The sequence below is a fragment of the Pinus tabuliformis genome, chromosome 1_1, assembly GCF_031772625.1.
Source record: "Pinus tabuliformis cultivar Carrire ecotype Pingquan chromosome 1_1, CPIR1, whole genome shotgun sequence".
Lineage (NCBI taxonomy): Eukaryota > Viridiplantae > Streptophyta > Pinopsida > Pinales > Pinaceae > Pinus > Pinus tabuliformis.
Genome location: NC_142297.1, coordinates 678205605 through 678224637, shown reverse-complemented (window position 1 = coordinate 678224637; position 19033 = coordinate 678205605).

The following is a 19033-nucleotide window of genomic DNA, read 5'->3' as shown; positions in this document are numbered from 1 at the left end:
TGATATTAATTTGGACTCATCTGATTTTTCCATAGTAACATCTATTGTTTCCATCAATTCTTAGAAGATTTCAAATGTTCCTAAACGTACATAGCATGCATTATCTTATCTTGTGAAGATAAGAAAAAAAGCTCGTGTACATGATTGGCAGACCAAAACTGGAAAATAGAAAACAAAATAAACATATGACCATATGACCATATTACCATATTCTCGAGTTGAATTTCAATAACAGAAATGTATAATTTGGCACCCAACACAGCGTATGCTATTAAGAAGAGTACTTGCATAATTGAACCAGGATTGGTCTGGAGAAAAGGCAACCAGTGCCGACATGGAAACTTTTAGGCAATGCTGCATGAAAATATGGAATGAATTTTGAAATAAGCTGGAAAGTGTTATGAACTCCGAGTTCCACCAACTCAAGTAAGTATTCAAGAAGGAACTCTAACCAGAGGCACATGTAGCAGATTAAACATACAAAGAACTCGGCCCAAAACCTAGGCCTTGATCTTTCTCGTTATCATAACTTCAACCTTGAGTAACCATACCTAAAACACATTTTTAGCTAGCAGAAGAAGGTGAATATCAGCAGAACTTGAACTACTCCCCCGAAATGTCACTGCAAAAGTTGCCTATGTGCTACTACACCATTTGGCATTAACCCAATGGAATGCTGGAGGTACCAATTCACACCTTGATATCAAACCGGTAAATATGCCCATCATCAAAAGGGCAGGTAGCTCATTGGTAGAGCAGGTCCTGCATTAAATTCCTAGCCAACCCAATTTTCACCAGAATGAGTTTGTAGACAATGCAATAGAAGCACATAAGACAAAGAACACTCTGCATTAAGGCCACACTCACAAAACTACTCACATCAACCACAAAAATAGCTAACAACCACTTTAGACCACAACAACTGCAATGAGGCCAGTTCATCCCCTTACAAATTACTGAAATTCGATGCTCCATCTACCTTCAAAACTAACAAAAATTATATTCCCACTCCCACTTATAGTCGCTTTAATGAAGTGAAGGAAAAATGTCGCTCTTTTTTATCAGAGGCTTCAGCTCTGCCTTCCGATCCAAACCTAAGATATATCATTCAAAATGAGCTTTCTTTTGTAAACGAGGATTGGAAGCAAGACAAGGGTTCTGCTCCTGTTATGCCATTTATTAATTCCAATAACACTCTCCCCCAAAAATTCTTGTGTGTAGAGTCATTGGGTTTACTATGGTAATGCCTGTAACATTTTACAGTGTTTTCTTTGTTGGCCTATGGTTTAGTGGTTAAGTAGTTGAGACACGGCATCACCCTGTTAATGACCCAAAGTCAAATTTAGATCAGAGCCTTAAATTATAAGTTGATTGAATTTTATGAGATTTATATGCAATATTAATTCAATAATTAATAAAAATTAGTGTGAGGCACCCTAAATCAACTTCTGTTTATACAGCGTTAGAATTTCATTTCTGCTACATATTTGCATCTCATTTAGATTTGCCCATTCCCATGTAGTGATTGTTCCTCAATTTATGCCTTACGAGGTTTCTTTTGCAACATTTGGTGCAAATGCTAGTAATAATTCAGTTATTAATCTACTCATTATTATAATATCAATATAATTATGTAATTGCTCCTAAGCTGCTCGCATTATCAAGGAAAAGGAGGGTATATGATCCAGTCTTTCGAGTTACGTAATAGTGGCCGCTTCTATTCTCCTAAGTTATTTCTTAAGGTTGCACCAGGCCAAAGCCGAAATTGATACATCAATTAATCTCTTCACCCTTTCCTACACCCAATATTCATAATCACAATATAAAATTTCACTCAAGTAAAACGCTGCAAATAAAAAATTCAGTCAATCGCACATTTAGCTTCCGACAGTTAGGGACGTTCCATGCTTGGAGGTTTCACAGAAAAAACTCAGTATTTGGAAACTTCACCGAAGAAACTTCCCATATTTGGAGGCTCTCTTCATTTCGTTATGCTTTCTTGGTTTCATGTATATACCTTTCAACATTCCACCAGTATTATTTGAAAAGTAATATATAAAATAATAATTAGAAAATAAAATTAAAAAAAAACACATATTTTATTTGAAAAGTTTTATAGGAAAAGAGATTAGATATTTTAATATACTGACTGAAGAAAATAAATAAATTATCATATTGAAAAAGCTAAATACTGAAAGGATCATGTCTTCAACCTAAAAAAAATTGACTCATGCAGATTCGTTGTTTAAGGGAATTGTATTTATGGCTGCGGCCTGCTTCTGGAATAAGTAGAATATCAAATAAGTACAATATCATATAATGTGGCTTTCCATATCTGCCACCATATCACAGGAGTTGATGTCATCTGCCGGGCAATATCACATTTCCCGCTTAAGTTTCTTTAACCACTCAAATCAAAGCTCTCCGTAGTGAAATATTTAACACAGGATCAGTTTAGAATGCAGGAAATTAAGGCTGTAAATTCACCTCTTGGCATTGTAAAGACCAAACTCACCAAGGACTACGATGGACTTATCACAGGTGACGACAGTGACATCCATGGCAAGGTTGCAAATGCCGTTTTCAGTAAGACTATGGATGAACTCGTTCGAGAAGGTTGTTCATGCTTCAGAATAAAATACGTAAGACTTCAACCACCCAGCTTTCATTTTCCGCTTGCCTTCTGGTTCAATCATGGTGGGCTAGTGCATGGCTCCCATCATTTAAGTCTATAAAAATATCTCCAATGTATCGTATTGAATCTGCAAAAGCAAATGCATATAAATAAAGGTCCACGCTTGGAAATGGTAGCGTGGGTTTTGTTGCAGGTCGAGAGAGGTGCTACCATCAGATAAAGAACAAACCCTACCCTAAATATCTATATAGTTACGGTGTTCGGAATTTGACCTGATGATTCAGGAGAAGGAAAATGTAATCAGCGAAGTGGCTGGTATTGCCTGTAAAATGATTAAGGTCGGCCTTACATACCAGTCCGCCTTCATTCATTCCATGTCCTCCATTTTAGCATTCTTTCATGCACCAGAGTCGATAGGTGAACTTTAGCAATTAATCCTTCGGATTTTTATTTTTCCCATTGAAACCCTAGCTAGGTTGTCCTCTGGAATAAATTTATCTAACCATAACACCAGGAGTTTAAACCATTAATGTTACGGTGTGGCATTTTTTTTGAAAGTCTAAAAACCTAGGAAGCTTTTATTTATTTGTTTAAAGTCTGAAACCTAGGGTTTTCTTCCCTCTACACCTATTTGTGAAATCGATAAGCTTCTGAAAAATCTCTTCAGATTTGCATACTTGCCTATAGCCACTCTTGCTTCGATTGTGCAGTTTCCTATTACATTGAATTCTTATCAATTAGATTTTTATTGATACAAACTTTCGATTGTGCAGTTTACTATTACATTGTAATGTTATCAATTCAGTTTTTATTGATACAAAATAAAAAGAAAGTTAGGTTTGTTTCATAAATTCCCTTTTTGTTAAAAGGAAAATTCCAAAAAGAAATTTCAATCCGTTGAATATACAAAAAAATTGTGTGCTCTGAAAAAAAATATACCGTTAGCGTTGAAAGAAAAAATGAGAAATTGTATGATATCGTTGAGCAATTACATTGCAACATAGAATAATAATAGATGTTCTTTATTTTGTTTGGATTTTGTTTTCAACGACAGCTTTGGCTTTGCATCCTATTCAAAGCAATAATGTTCTGGGAAATACAATTTCGTTTGGTAAAGAGGTGCCCAGCAAGGAATGGAGGTGTAAGGAGTTGAAAAGCGACTTGAAAGAATTCGCACGCATCAAATTTCGATCATAGAAAAGGATAGAGAGTTGATGAGGAATGGAGCTGTGAGGAGTCAAATGAATTGGTCCGCATCAAGTTTCTATCATAGAAAAGGATAGAGAGTTAGTCTTTTAGAAAAAGATAGAGGATCCTCTCGAAGGATGATAATGGTTTAGCTGCTTGATAGAGTGTTTAGAATCACTTACAATTGTATAGCATTGATATTTCTCCTCCGACATGTCCTATGGGAGGATATGCTTTCCCAATAGCGTGTCTTTCTCCTGCAGCTAAGTAATTTAAGGTTGTTTCAAGTTGGTTACCGTTTTTGTAGATAGTTGGGGTGGTCATTAGCCTTAGTTAAATTAGGTAAGCTGAAATTGTAAAGGCTAAGGGCCTTAGAAATTCATAGATATCCAAGCCCTAATTAATGATGCAATCGTTAAAGCCAATGGAGACCAATTACTGATGCAACTGTTAAGCCAATGGAGGCTGAGGTGTTAGTAATGATTGATAACTACAAAAAAAAAAAAGAAGCTTTTTGGGCAAGATTACACAAACAACTAAGAAAGTCGAGAGTTGGATGTGCTCTAACTAAATATCTCGGTTACATCAGTGTGGTTAACAGTGAGAGCAGCGAGCTGAACCGTGAGTAGTGTGAGAACACATAGCTTTTATGCAGCAAAAGTATGGAGCAGTGAGCAAGGAGCATCAAATGGATTCAAACATGACAAAGGAACAATAAATTTCAGAACATGTGGAGACAAATGATTTAAGACAAGTGAAAATTTCCTCATCTATCAATGCTGGGAAGTGGGTTTGGGTTAGTGCCAAACAATATCGGGGCATTTTAAAACCAAGAATAGCCCATCTAAAATGGGAGCAAACAAGAAAGAAACGGTCTAAAGAAAAAGTACTCGAGCCCTTAGCAAAAAGCACTAAAACAAGTCCCCTCTACAAGCACGTGGCAACAAGAAGTCCACATGAAAAGTCATTGATGATTCTACCTTATATAGTCCCATATCCACACCTCGCACTTGGTCATCTGACCTTTATGTGAAAGAATTGTTAAATGAAAAACAAAGGTTGGAGGTTTTAGAAGCAAAGGTTAGGAAAGAGATCATAAGATTTATATAATAACAGCTAAGAACAAGGTTTTAGCAGAAAGCAATAAAGTTTTAAAAGAAAAAGTGGCATTGCTACAAAAAGCTCTCCTAATAGGGAAGACAGAATGGCAATGCATGAAGGCGTATGTGCAAAACATAAAAAATTCTGTAGTGGAAAGTACAGAGGTGGTGAATGTGAAATCATCTCAGGATAAAGGGAAAATGATTGTCCAAATAAACAACCAATAAGAAAACTCAAGAGAAAAAAATAAAGGAGATTCCACCAAAGTTTCCAAAACTTTGGTTCAAGTTATAAGCAATTCTGTTAATAAGGAAGGAGAAACAAATATTCAAGTTGACAACATGCAAAATAGTAAAGGCAAGGAAAGACAAAATACGACAACAAACATAATTATTAAAGGGGTGAAAGACTATGGGAAACATGAATGTACTCTTGACCTTGCAAGAGACTTCTTGAAAGACAAATTGTTATGACAAGGACAAATATGCCAAGCATGGAGGGTGGTAAGTTTAATGGGGAGAGAGCCAGGCCCATAAAGGTCATTATGCCTAGCTTGCACGATAGATATATCATTCTAAGCAAGAAACATCTCCTCAGGGGTTTTCATTTTTTCCTAGAAGAAGATTTAACTATAAAACAACACGAGGAAAGAAGGAAGGAAATTTTAAAGGTTAGGGTAGCAAGAGATGAAGGCAAGGGAGCATGGATTTATAAAGGAAAAGTTGTGATAGTGTGATTTGGACCTCCTTCCAAAACAAAGCAGCAAGATGGTAATAAAGAAGAGGCAACACAATGTTCAATAGGAAATCAGAAAGCAATGTCAATATGGGAAAGCAGGGAAAAAGACTCAAATGTGAGTCTTGCATGTAAAAATAAATGCAATCAAGTCATACTGAGGTTTCTTTAAGATTATTTTGTTGGAACTGCAGAGGTTACCCATGGAGACGAGGACCTGGGTTAGGGCCTATTGCGGAAGATAAAGAAATAATTTTCCACTTACAAACACATGAGCATGAAGGGTGAAAGACACCTCTATTTGAAGGATACTGGAAGATGGCAGCGTGGAACAAGGCAACAGGGAACGGGAAAGGGAAAGGGGTTATCCTAGTTTTAGTAAGGGAGAAAGAAAGTCATATCATTCAGTTAGAAAAATAAGACTCAAATAAGCAATTCATTTGGTTTAAAATATTAGAAAGTGGAAACCACATCATAATTGCAGCATGCTACTTTGCGCCGTAGGTTTCAAAAATATACAAAGGTAGAGGTCTTGACCACAAATATCCATTTGCAGCCTTAAAAGCGGATATTGCAACATATTCGCAGCTAGGTGAAGTCCTTATTGTGGGTTATTACAATGCTAGGACTGCAAGTGAGCAAGCTAACATTTTTTGTTGTAAAGATGATTGTGACCCTATTTGGCTTACAAAAGAAAGCAATCATCAGTGGGAAAGAATTGCAGAGGACAAGGGCTGCAATCTCCTTGGTGAACAATTTCTTACTCTATGTGGGGCCTTTGATTTAGTCATTTGTAATGGCTTGACTAGATGGGAAAAGTCTAGTAATTTCACTTGCAATACTTACAATGGAGCATGTGTGGTAGATTATGTAATTTTCTTGCATGGTTTGTGTGAGAAAATGGAGGAAGTTTTGATTGGAGATCAGCTATGGGACTTGAAATTAGATCACAAGCCAATTTATTTTTGTTTCTCTTGGATTGGAAATAAACAATTACAATAAAAAATTCAGCATGTCCAACAAAATATCCCACAGGGAAGAATTCTTTTGACCCCAGAAAATTGTAATACCTTCAAATGACGCTAGAGAGGCTCTTCAAGAAGGAGAAAATTATAATTCACAGCCTTCATATTCATGAATTAACACATTTAATTCAATGCGCACTTACAAAGTGAAAAGGATAAAAAATTAAGAAGTCTCAAACAAATTGCTTTTTGGTTCATGATTGGTTTGATGAGGAATGCAAAAAGGCAAGGAGAATGTGGAAAGAGTCAAACAAGGATAACATAATGCTCAAAGCTTACAAGCAGTTATTAAGCAAGAAAAAAGCTGATTTCATGGTTTCAAGGAGGGAAGAACTAATATTCCTTGGGAAAAATAATCCAAAATTATTTTAGAAGGATCTCCAACCGAAAAAGATACAAATTGGAAATAATATTACAACTTCTAAATGGTTTGACTATGCAAGACAATTCTATGAGCAGGTTCCCAAGGTTGACCCTCCCCCCTTGGTCAACACTGATACTAAACTCTTCACGGTACAAGAGGTAGAGATGGGTATCAAGAATTTGGGTGTTGGAAAAGCAAAAGACTTAGCTGAAATCCAAGAAGAATATCTAAAGTGGGCCTCAAAGGTTCTTGCAACTCACATAACAAAAATCTTCAACAACATCATGCAACAAGGGCTCCCCACAGATTGGATAACTAGTCTGGCAATACCTCTTTTCAATATCGGTGACGTCAATAATCCCTCCAATTATAGGACCATCATGATAAACCCTTTGTTTGCAATTCTATTTGGAAGCATGCTAGAAAACAAAATTAGCAAGTGGGCAGATGAAAGTGATAAGTGTGCTAAAGGGAAAGCAAGTTTTAGACCTAAACATTCCATAGTTGATCATTGTATAACTTTAAGGCACATCACTGAAAAATTTTGGGAGAAAAGGAAGAGGTATTTTGTTGCTTTGTTGATTTCAGAAAAGCATTTGACTCAGTACCTAGGCATAAGCTTTGGCACAGAATGGAGGAACTTGGGGTTCCTAAACATTTGAGAGTAGCTATGCATAAGATGTATGAAGAGGTGAAAGTCAAAATTATAACTTCAACAAACATTTCTGAAAGTTTTAGAATTGATATCGGGGTCAAGCAAGGTTGCCCACTATCTCCTACCCTTTTTCGTTTATATATCGACAAGCTTGAGGAGTGGTTAAATTCGCCAGGGGGTGATGGTATCTATTTGGGAAAGTTTATTATAAGGCTTCTTTTGTATGCATATGACCTTGTTCTGATTGCTAAATCGGCTCTTGGTTTGCAAGAGTAGTTACTATCCCTTGAGCATTTTTGTAGAAGTGTGGGGATGCAAGTCAATATCAACGAAACGAAAGTATTGGTCTTCTCTAAGAAAAGAAAATATAACCAGCATAAGTTCTACTTTGAAGGAAACATTCTGGAAGAAGTTCCATATTATAGAAACCTCATAATTGACTTCAACAAAAATATAAGTTGGAATGGTTGTAGAAAGAAAAGAACTTTGGGGGGTTGGAAAGAAATTTATGCTTTTCAAAATAGGTGTAGAGAGGCAAAGTTATGGGATTGGAAAACCACTCAAACTCGTTTTGGGCTTCTAGTGATTTCGATGATTCTCTATAGTTGTGAACTATGGGCCAGCAGTACATCTAACATGCAATGGAGAGAAATTGAGAAAATTCAGAATCGTCTGATACAAACAAATTTAAGAGTAAAACTGTAGTTCCTTATGATATGTTATTAAGTGAAACAGGGACTTCTCCTATTGAAGCAATTGCTATGGTGCGAGTCATCAAGTATCTAAAAAAATTGAGCAAATTGAAGAGGGTAGATGGCCTAAGGTTGTCTTTAATGATAGATTGTGCAAGAACAAAAAAAATTGGATGCAGCAAAATAACAAATTGTTTAGTAAATGGGGTATTTGCTTGAATTCATGTCCCATAAATAGCAAAGAGATAAAAGCTTTTCTTATGGAAAACTCCCACAAGTGTACTTGGGATAAGGAGTTAGGAAGAAAGAAAAATTACTATATTGGAGTGTTTAATCCCACTCATAGTCATCAACCAAAAGCATACATAGAGGCCAATATCTTTTGGAGAGCCAAAATTCATATTGCTTAGTTAAGGACTAATTCTCATCAACTCCGTTGTGAAACAGGGAGCTAGAAAAGGCAAAAGAAAGTGTGGGGGGAAAGAGTATGCATTTTTTGTTCTTGCGGAAAAGTGGAAACATAAAAACATTTCATTTTAGAATATGAGGCCTTCAAAGACAACATGGAAAGTTATGCAAATATGATGGAAACTAACTCTTGGGACAAGCTATTATAATTTGCAGAATTCCATACATATTTAAGTATTTCTTACTAATTGTCGAATTAAGTGATAACTTGTATCAATATATTTACTCTTCTTATGGAAACCATGATTTCTTGATAATGCAATAGCAAATTTATTGTCACAAAATATCTGAGTTGGTTCTTTCTGTTCATGCAACAACTCTGACAAAATTCTTCTCATCCACACAGTTTGACATGCTGCTGCTATCGCTACAACATACTCTGCTTCAACTAATGATAGAGTCACAATGGATTGTTTCACTGATGCTCATGAAACTGCACCTGAACCAAAACTGAAAACATACCTAGATGTTCTCTTCTTGTCATCAACATTTCCTACAAAATCATTATCTATATAACTAGTTAGTTTAAAATGTGAATGAGATGTATACCGAATACCATAATTTCATATCCCAGCAACATATCTTCACATTATTTTTCCAACTAGCCAATGCGTACTCATTGAAGACTCCATGAATCTGGAAATTAAACTTACAAGATACATTATATTGGGCCTTGTTGCAGTTAAATACATAAGACCTCCAACAATTTCTTATACAAGTTTGGATCAATATCTGAACCTTGATCATTCTTACTGAGTTATGTACCAGTTGCAATTGGGATTACAATTTGGATTACAATTTTCCATCTTCAACCTTTTTATTATATCCTTTGCATACTTAGATTGACTTGAATGAAAATAACATCTTTAGATTGAGTTACTTCAATACCTAGAAAATATTTAATTAGGCCTAAATCAGTCATATAAAATTATGTTTTCATGCTTGCCTTAAAATAATTTATTCAAAGATCTGTGGTGGATATCAGATCATCAACATACAAGCACACAATAAAAAATTTACCTTCATGGTTTACCTTTGTATACATAGTTTGCTCAATTGGACTCGTGATGAATCTATTTTTATTGAGATATACATCAATTCTACTATACCATACTCATGGTTCTTGTCTTAATCCATATAATGATTTCTTTAATTTTGTAAACGTTATTTTCTTGTCCATCAATTTCACATCCATGAGGTAGTTTCATGTAACACCCCTCCATTATATGTAACACTCTATTGACCTAAGCTTTAAAAATATAGGTCTCATGTGTAACAATGAAAGTAAATACTTAATTATTAAAATAAAAAATTTAATCACCTGTTAAAATGAGACACCAAGAAATTTCCAAATCCCATTGGTGAATGTGAAGGGATAATTCTTTAATGATAAGACTTCTAGATCCAATCCTAGATAGGCTTAATGGATTGGAGATAAATATTGATTAAGATACTTAGCTAGAGAAAGATGCTAAGTTAAGAAAAAAATAAAAGCCTAATGGGAGAGAAAGGCAAGATTTTATGAGGAAAAGCCTCATGAGAGAGAAAGGTTAGCTTTTCAGGGAAAATCCTAGGAAAATGGAAAAAAAGATCCATAAGAGTGGCATGCCACTAATGGAAACCATGTCATCAAAGAGGGTATTAAATACCCATCGAAGAGATCAACAAGAGCCAGTTTATCCATGGCAAGAACTCTTGGTTCGGGGGTGAACTGGAAGAAGTTTGTTCTCCATTTAGTGGCGGTGCTCGATTTTCCAAGTGACATTCTTTCAATTCCTCTTGTTTGATTCCATTGCATGGAATGTAATGTATGTTTCTCCTTACCTTTTATATTGTTGAGTTCTCTCAGCATATGTGTATAGTTGTGTGAGTGATCTTTGTGTAGGATGATGATTCAATAACTATGCATGAGACAACTATGTATGATGGATAATTATGTTTTTAAGGGTTGTCATTGTATAACCAGTGGTTCAGGTTATCCATTCTAGGCCTTATGCACCATGAATTGCATCAATTGAGGCTAATTCTAGCTATGACATACAATATTCACTATGATTCGTATTGAATAAGATATTGTTAGTAATACTTTCAACTATGACATATGGAAATGCTAGATACAATATATTTATGACAACGTTTCAATTAATTCTTGTTTTGATTCATCTGAGGAATAAAATCCAAATGCATAAACTTATCATGTTGGATGGCCAAGATTGATTCTTTTCGTCGACTTGCAATATGTGCATAGGGAATGTTGAAGGGATGATCTTTAATGTAGTAAATAAATTTATGAATGGAACCTAAAACTCTATAGGATCCAGTGGAGCAAAGTAAGGAGTTGGTAGTGTTGTGCCAAGGGGGTATGTGACAAATGGTATCAGAGCTCTAAGTTCAAACATTTCAACCTATGGGCCAATCCACCTTTATAAGATATAAATGAGTTGTTAGGTTATGTTCCAATAAGTTCTAGAGCAGTGCCTTAAGGCATTAGAATTCATAAAGTTTGAAACTAAATTTGAAAATGATTTATTTGAGGAGAGTTTTTGAAACCGAAGGTAACACTGAACTGAGGTTGTAAAAGTTATGGATTTTGAAAAGTAGTTCGATGTATCTATGACAATTATATATCATGACTAAGGTTTCAAACCTCCATGTTGTAACAAATGTCCTTGCGGATGCGTTTGTCTGCCACATATTCGACTAAGTAATATTCAACGAAAAGTTTTCTCATCGAGTTTTTGAAATCACACGAAGACGTCCAATGGAGAGAAGGAACTTCATTCTATTCTTAATCAATTTATTAGTGTGTGGCGAATGATTCAATATACAGCTGCATAACCACAAATGAATTACCACCAATTCCCATGAACGTTGTTACAAGTGTTGCCTCTGCTTTTCCAACCAAGCTTTTGAAAGACATAGAATGAAAAGGTGGGAGACGTTCTAGATAGACCATGGTGGAGACCCGAGATTCAAGAAATCCTCTCGGGGGGTGGGGGAGGGTTCTCGTGGTTCCCTCGTTGAACGCTCTCAACATCCGACGGATCTGTTACCAGTTGTAGTTAATAAAGGTTCAACTATGAGGGCTCATAAAGGTAAGACATAAAGGTTCAATAGTATGAATAACTAGTTATCCTCTTACCATTTATTTAAGGGATCTGATATTTTGACTAGACTATGCTACAAATTTAGCTGACGGACTCATCATTTCTCAGTCCCAGGCTATGTTGCAATTTTGGAAACTAGAAGATATGTGGGTTGGGGTTAGATTTTGGAGTGAGGACAAGCTATCCACCGGAAATCGAAGGATGTAGAAACATGGGCATGAACCCACATATCTCGATACAATTAATGCGTGGAGAATTCTCATTATAGAGGAACTCCAAGGGATGGTATTGAGCATAGTTCCATGGGGATGGTAAAGCCAGCAAATGGCGATCCACTGTAATAGTGCAAGCCAATTTCAATTTGTGTCGCAGACCGTTCTATCTGCTTGCAAATGGAGGAATTATTTCAACAATGAAGTAATTTGTCTGACCAACGTGTTGACCGTGCTTTATTGTGAAATGAATGGTTGGTACTGCAACATTGTTCACACGAACATGTTAAAACAATAGGTATGTCTTACCTTTCAAAGAATCAACCATGAGGTGGAACTGTTTTCGGATTATGGATCAAATACATGGTGTGGTTCCTTATTATCGAGATAGTGGACTACTAGGTAAGGTAAGAATATTGCCAGTTTCCATTTTATTGCAACTAATATGTCGATTTGTACGTCAGCAAGTTAGAATGTTATCAGGATGATTTAGTTTGAATTTAACATGCATGGTATTTTTTATGGTCAGACTCTCCTTGAGGTTAGGGTTATTTGGTGGCATAGTTACTATAAATTATATGCATAGGCCAAACAATCATAGCTTGGCAAATACGTATTGGTAGATAGGGTGCATAGCTATACAATTATTGTATGTATGGAGGAGGACTGCACAACACATGTTTTAATTTGTATGCATTAATATGTGAAAAACACCAAAACATGTATAATCTGGTTGACATATATGCTATATTTTTCTTAATTGCAATTTCCTTGATGATAAGGATATTGTTCAGATTATTATGCATAATTATTTTAAGCAGACATTACCAAATTAAAAGACATAGAGGCACTGTGTGCGAAAACAAACTACACAAAAGAATGTGTACAACTTATATGTTATTTTTTTAATTCATAAAACAGAAGAATATGAATACTTTATCTTCGGAGTTACTAAATTACATTATGATTGAAGGGGATACACATGATGTGATTACATGCCTATGCTTACATATATGTATGGTTTTCATGTAGAGCTCATTGTGTGATTACAATGAGTTGCTTTGGTATGCTTACATGCATGAATGAATCCAAATTCTCACAAATTAAAAAAAACTGAGTTAAGATGCTAGATATTAATAATCTAGCTTGAGGAATAAACAAAGTTGGAGATTTACAATATATTTAGAGGTTCAAAATATGTGGTGCATTTGATTCTTGATAGATACAATAAGGGTCAAATATTAAACTATATCTATCTTATAATTCATTAATTAAATTTTTAAGTAAGGGTCTATATAAATGAACAAGGATGAGTTTAATCCTTGCACTTATAATGAAATTCTCAAGTCTTTGGATAGTTATAGTAGTAATAACCCTGAAAGACTACACTGGAACAAATAATTCTGCAATGTTGAATTGTGGTGGAGTAAAGAGTAATGCAAAGAAATAACAAACAACTAACATGTTGATTATTTTAATAAGTAGAAATGGTCAACCCTCAATTGGTTACTTTTTATTATGCTTACTTATTGAATGATGTGAATATTAAAATTCTAATTATTATATGTGGAAGTTTTAAAAAAATTAAGTTATTTTTGAGTGCTCTTGTGAGGTCACAAAGACTCTATACCATGATTTAAAACTTATACTTAAATAGTTTTAAATGTTCATAGTAGAATGGGAAGAATAAAAATTTTTGTAACAATTGTAAAGTGTGTAATGTTGGAAGGAGTAATGGTAGATAAGGAAAGTTTATAGATCTCTCCTTCCATATTGTCCTCAAGTTACTTTTCTTATGTGAAAAGTAAATTATTAGTTGCGTGAATGTGAGGAATAAAACAAAACTAATGTAAGTCCAATCAAGGAAATAACTTAATTAAATAAAGTCTATACTTACAGTGATCCTAAGAAAGGATTAGTATGAAGAGGAAACGTTGAACTCTTATAAGGTAACTCACAAAAACAAAAATAGATAAAATGTCAAGTGTTTTCTTTCCATAGATCATGGAAAACATGAGGACAAATAAAAAATAAAAGTATATAAATGGAAACTATATAAATCATCAAGTAAGAAGTCCATGGATTACTATAAACGTTAACAAAAGTTGATGGTTAATTAAGTACGATCCATTCTAAAATAACTTCTAAAAGTTTTTTTTAAGGATATCTACTGACAAAGGTTCCCATGAAATACCGTTAAGCTCGTGAAGGACACATTGTTGTAATGATGTAATCCATTTTGGAATGTAGCTTTGCCACTAGTTGAGGTGTTAATTCACCTTATGGGGAAAATCTTCAAATAAACACTATTGAAGGGAACTTAACATTAACAGGTTATTATATTCAGTAACATATGCATATTTCGTTGGACATGCATAGTTTGGACCTATAAGTGTCTTTGAGTAAAACAATATCTAAATAATTGTAACTAATATAAATAAGAAGCACAAATTATATGTTCAAATCTAGACTAAACTAGGGTCAGAGTTGTGAAGAATGTGCAAACATGCAATACAAATTATTGTATGCATGAAGACATCATACATGAATAATTGTATGACCTTCATAAGTAGGTCAATGGGACTGTCACCCAAAAGTACCAATACATAATGGAAGTGTAAAAGCAGCTCGTAAGGCTCACAATTAATATTAGTAAGACAGTATTCAAGGACACATTCTTGAGTTTAATCAAACTCCATTATATCAACTCAAAGCATGCAACCTCAAACTTCACAATCTTGATGTTCATCTCCATCCAGGTATAGATGGGGTTCTGTTGATATCTTACAAATAAGAATCTTTCAAATATTAAGCAAAAAAAGATGCTTTCAAGATTGTAGATCTTGTAAAGGTACTTCATATGGGAGGAGATAAGATTAAAATGATCTATGTATATATAAAATTTATGAAAATAGAAATGACAAATAGATTGGACATGGCGATGTTGGATGCACGTGAATTGAAAATAGAGCAATTGAAATGCAACCTCATGACTAGTAAGATGTACACTAGATTCAAAGCATGACTTGTCCAAATTAATTAACAAATTCTTGATAAACCCAAAAAGGTTAAAACAACTTATGATGATCTAAGGATCTTATGCTAGTAATAAAATAATACATGCACCAAAGGAGTGACATATAAAAGGATATCTAGCAATCTATTCAAATCAATTGACAACGGTACAATCTAAGATGCATATTTTGTACCACTAATTCCTATCAAGCAATACTGGAGAAGTCTACCTGTCAGATTGCGTTGATAGTATTGTCTGGTTTTGAATATGGAAACATAACAATTGCATGAAAAATTTATGAACTATATTCTACTAGGTCAGGATCTAGTGTTAAAGTGGGGTATCAACATACTAATGACCTAGGTTCACACCCTGGTACACGTAGTGCCAAAAAAATTAATAGCTGTGAAATTGAGAATATTGTAAGTTTCATTTATAACCCAGGTATGGTAGATGTATGTATTTGCATACTGATTCTTTAAATTGGTTTTGGACATACACTAAATTATTCATGGCCAATAAGGTGCTGGAACTAGGGTTAAAAAGAGCAAACAAGAATCATATCACATAACTAGTTTATGTGTGGAGTACTTTTGAGTACCAAACAATTATGTTCTTGGCTAAGGACAAGTTAAGATTTTTACTAGACTTCAAATATAACATTGAATTCCATACTAGACTAACTATCATAGCCAATAGTCTTCTTTATGATTAAGCGAAGGTCATATTCCGTTGTTACTAAAACCTTATCTAGTGACAAATTAAATCCCAAAACGTAAAGTTATAGGTATGATAAAGTTGTAGTGTGCATGATTACCTCTATGGTACTATTTTATTGTGATTATCCTGCAACCAAAAGATACATGAAAATCATTAGGTAAATAAAAACACTTGAATACTTTGACATAATAATTATTTACTTATGCTCTGGTTGCAGAAATTGAAGAGGTCCATGAAATTCCTTGTTCTCTAGTCAACAAACCAAGTATGGTTATATCAGACTTATCTAAAGGTAATATGAATAATTGAAGGAATTTTTGGCATAATGTTAACATGGTTGAAAAAATGTGGATGAGGTATATGTCGTGGAGGTGATGCTATGAACATTGGTATTGTGTACAAGTTGCACATGCGGCACTGTGTAGAAGCGGTACATATGGTAATGGTATGGATGCATGTAGTGCATGATGATATATGGCATATACACAAAGGAATTAGAAGAATGGATTGAAATAACATTGATTTCTTTCATGGTGGGCAACCTAACCCGTATTTACTCAAATAATAGTATTTTATATCAAGTTATGATATCAAATGTGGTAAACAAAGTTGAGTTTTGCATCTATGATCTCTCACAAAATTGATTGAAAGAAATGTTACAGGTAGTAGTGGAAGCATATTTTTTGGTAGAACTCCGCTGTAACTGATATATATCAGAAGATCTAATTCAGATGGCAAGGCCATGGGAGCTTGTAAATTCACAAAAAAGTTACCTGTGATTGAGGAAATCAATTGTATGATGCAGTAATACACTAAGGACAGTGTAAATTTAAGGGGGGGAGTATGTAACACCCCTCCATTGTATGTAACACTCTATTTACCTAAGGTAAGAAAATATAGGTCTCATGTGTAACAATGAAAGTAAATACTTAATTATTAAAATAAAATAATTTAATCACTTGGAAAAATGAGACAACAAGAGATGAGATTCTTGCCAAGTCCCATTGGTGAATGGGAAGGGATAATTCTTTCATGACAAGACTCCTAGATCCAACTCTAGATAAGCTTAATGGATTGGAGATAAATATCCATTAATCTAGTTAGCTAGAGAAACATGCTAAGTGAAGAAAAACATAAAATCCTTACAAGAGAGAAAGGTAATATTTTATGAGGAAAACCCTCATGGGACAGAAATACAAGCTTTTCTCGGAAAATCCTAGGCAAATGGATAAAAAAGATCCATAAGTGTAGGACAATGCTAATGGAAACCATATCATGAAAGAGGGTGTTAAATACCCATTGAAGAGATCAACAAGAGCAAGTTGATCCATGGCAAGAAATCTTGGCTCACGGGTGAACTGGAAAAAATCAGTTCTAGGTTGGGCGCCAGTGCTCAATTTTCCAATTGACATTCTTTCAATTTCTCTTATATGATTTCATTGCATGGGATGTACTGTATCTTTCTCCTTACCTTTTATATTGTCGAATTCTCTCAGCATATGTGTATAGTTTCATGAGTGATCTTTGTGTAGGAGTTTGATTGAATAATTATGCATGAGACAACTATGCATGATGGATAATTATGTTTTTAAGGGTTTTCATTATATAGCCAGTGGTTTAGGTTATCCATGCTACGCCTTGTGCACCATGAATTTCATCCACTAAGGCTTGTTCTAGCTATGACATACATTATTCACTACGATTCATATTGCATAAGATATGTGTGAGTAATACTTTCAACTATTACAGTAGGAATAAGATCATGATACATGGCAATGCTAGCTACAATATATTTATGACAACATTTCCATTAATTATTTTTTTGAGTCATCCAAGGAATAAAATCCGAATGCATAATATTATCATTTTTCATGGCCATGATTGATTCTTTTTGCTAAGTTGTAATGTATGCATAGGGAATGTTGAAGGGATGATCTTTAATGTAGTAAATAACTTTATGAATGGAACCTAAAACTCTATAGGATCAGGTGGAGAAAAGTAAGGAGTTGGTAGTGTTGTTCCAAGGGGTTATGTGACATTTCACATAAACCTATTCTTCCAAAAAAACACTTTTAAAATGTAGATTTAACATCCATCTGATATATTTTCCATTTATTTTTTTTATAAATAGCTAATACCATTCTTACTATGTTAATCCTGGCTACAAATGTAATAGTTTCATTATAATGAATACCATGTTATTGATTGAACCCCTGAGCTACACATCTTGCTTTATGATTTTCAAATTCATTTTCAACATTCACTTTAGTTTTGCAAATACATTTAACACTTATAGTATTTTTACCTTCAAGAAAATCTACAAGCTACAAAATAATATTTCTTTCTACAACATCAATTTCTTTATGCATGGCTTTAATCCAAACTTTTTCTTTCAGAGCTTCATAAAAATTTACTGGATCATATGCAAGTAATGTAAAATTGGAAACTTGATCTATTTCATCATTCTTCTCATACAGTTCCTATAAAATTCTATTCTTCTAACATCTAATTCTATTCTTTAATGTAGATATTTTAGGATTAGATTCATTACTCAACTCTGACCATGTTTTTGTTGTCCATAATAACCTGATGGTTCGCCATGTTCTTGATTTCTCGATGTTCTAAACTGTAATGGACCGACTCTTGGTGATTCGCCTATTGAAGTCCTTGTAACAGGTGTATATGGAATGAACTATCCACCTTGTAGTTCTTTCTCATCTTCATTATCATCTCCATGATATAATACAACTCCCTTTGCAATATATTTATTTATGCTTTCATCCGAAGCTTCTTCTTCCTTGACCTCGACATCTCTATTAATAATATATTTCTTAGTGATAGGATAATCCAGTCTATATGCTTTAGACTCCTCAGTGTATCCAATAAAGATACATTTCTCACTTTTTTCATTTAACTTCTTTCTCAATTCTTTAGGTACATGTGCATAAGAAACAAAACAAAAAAATATTAAATAAGATATATTACAACTCTTACCACTCCAAGCTTCTTTGGGAACTCAACCCTTCACACTCTTAGTTAGACTTATTTTAAGAATATAAACAACACAATTTATTGCTTCTCCCTGATATTGATTTCATAGATTATTTTCCTTCAA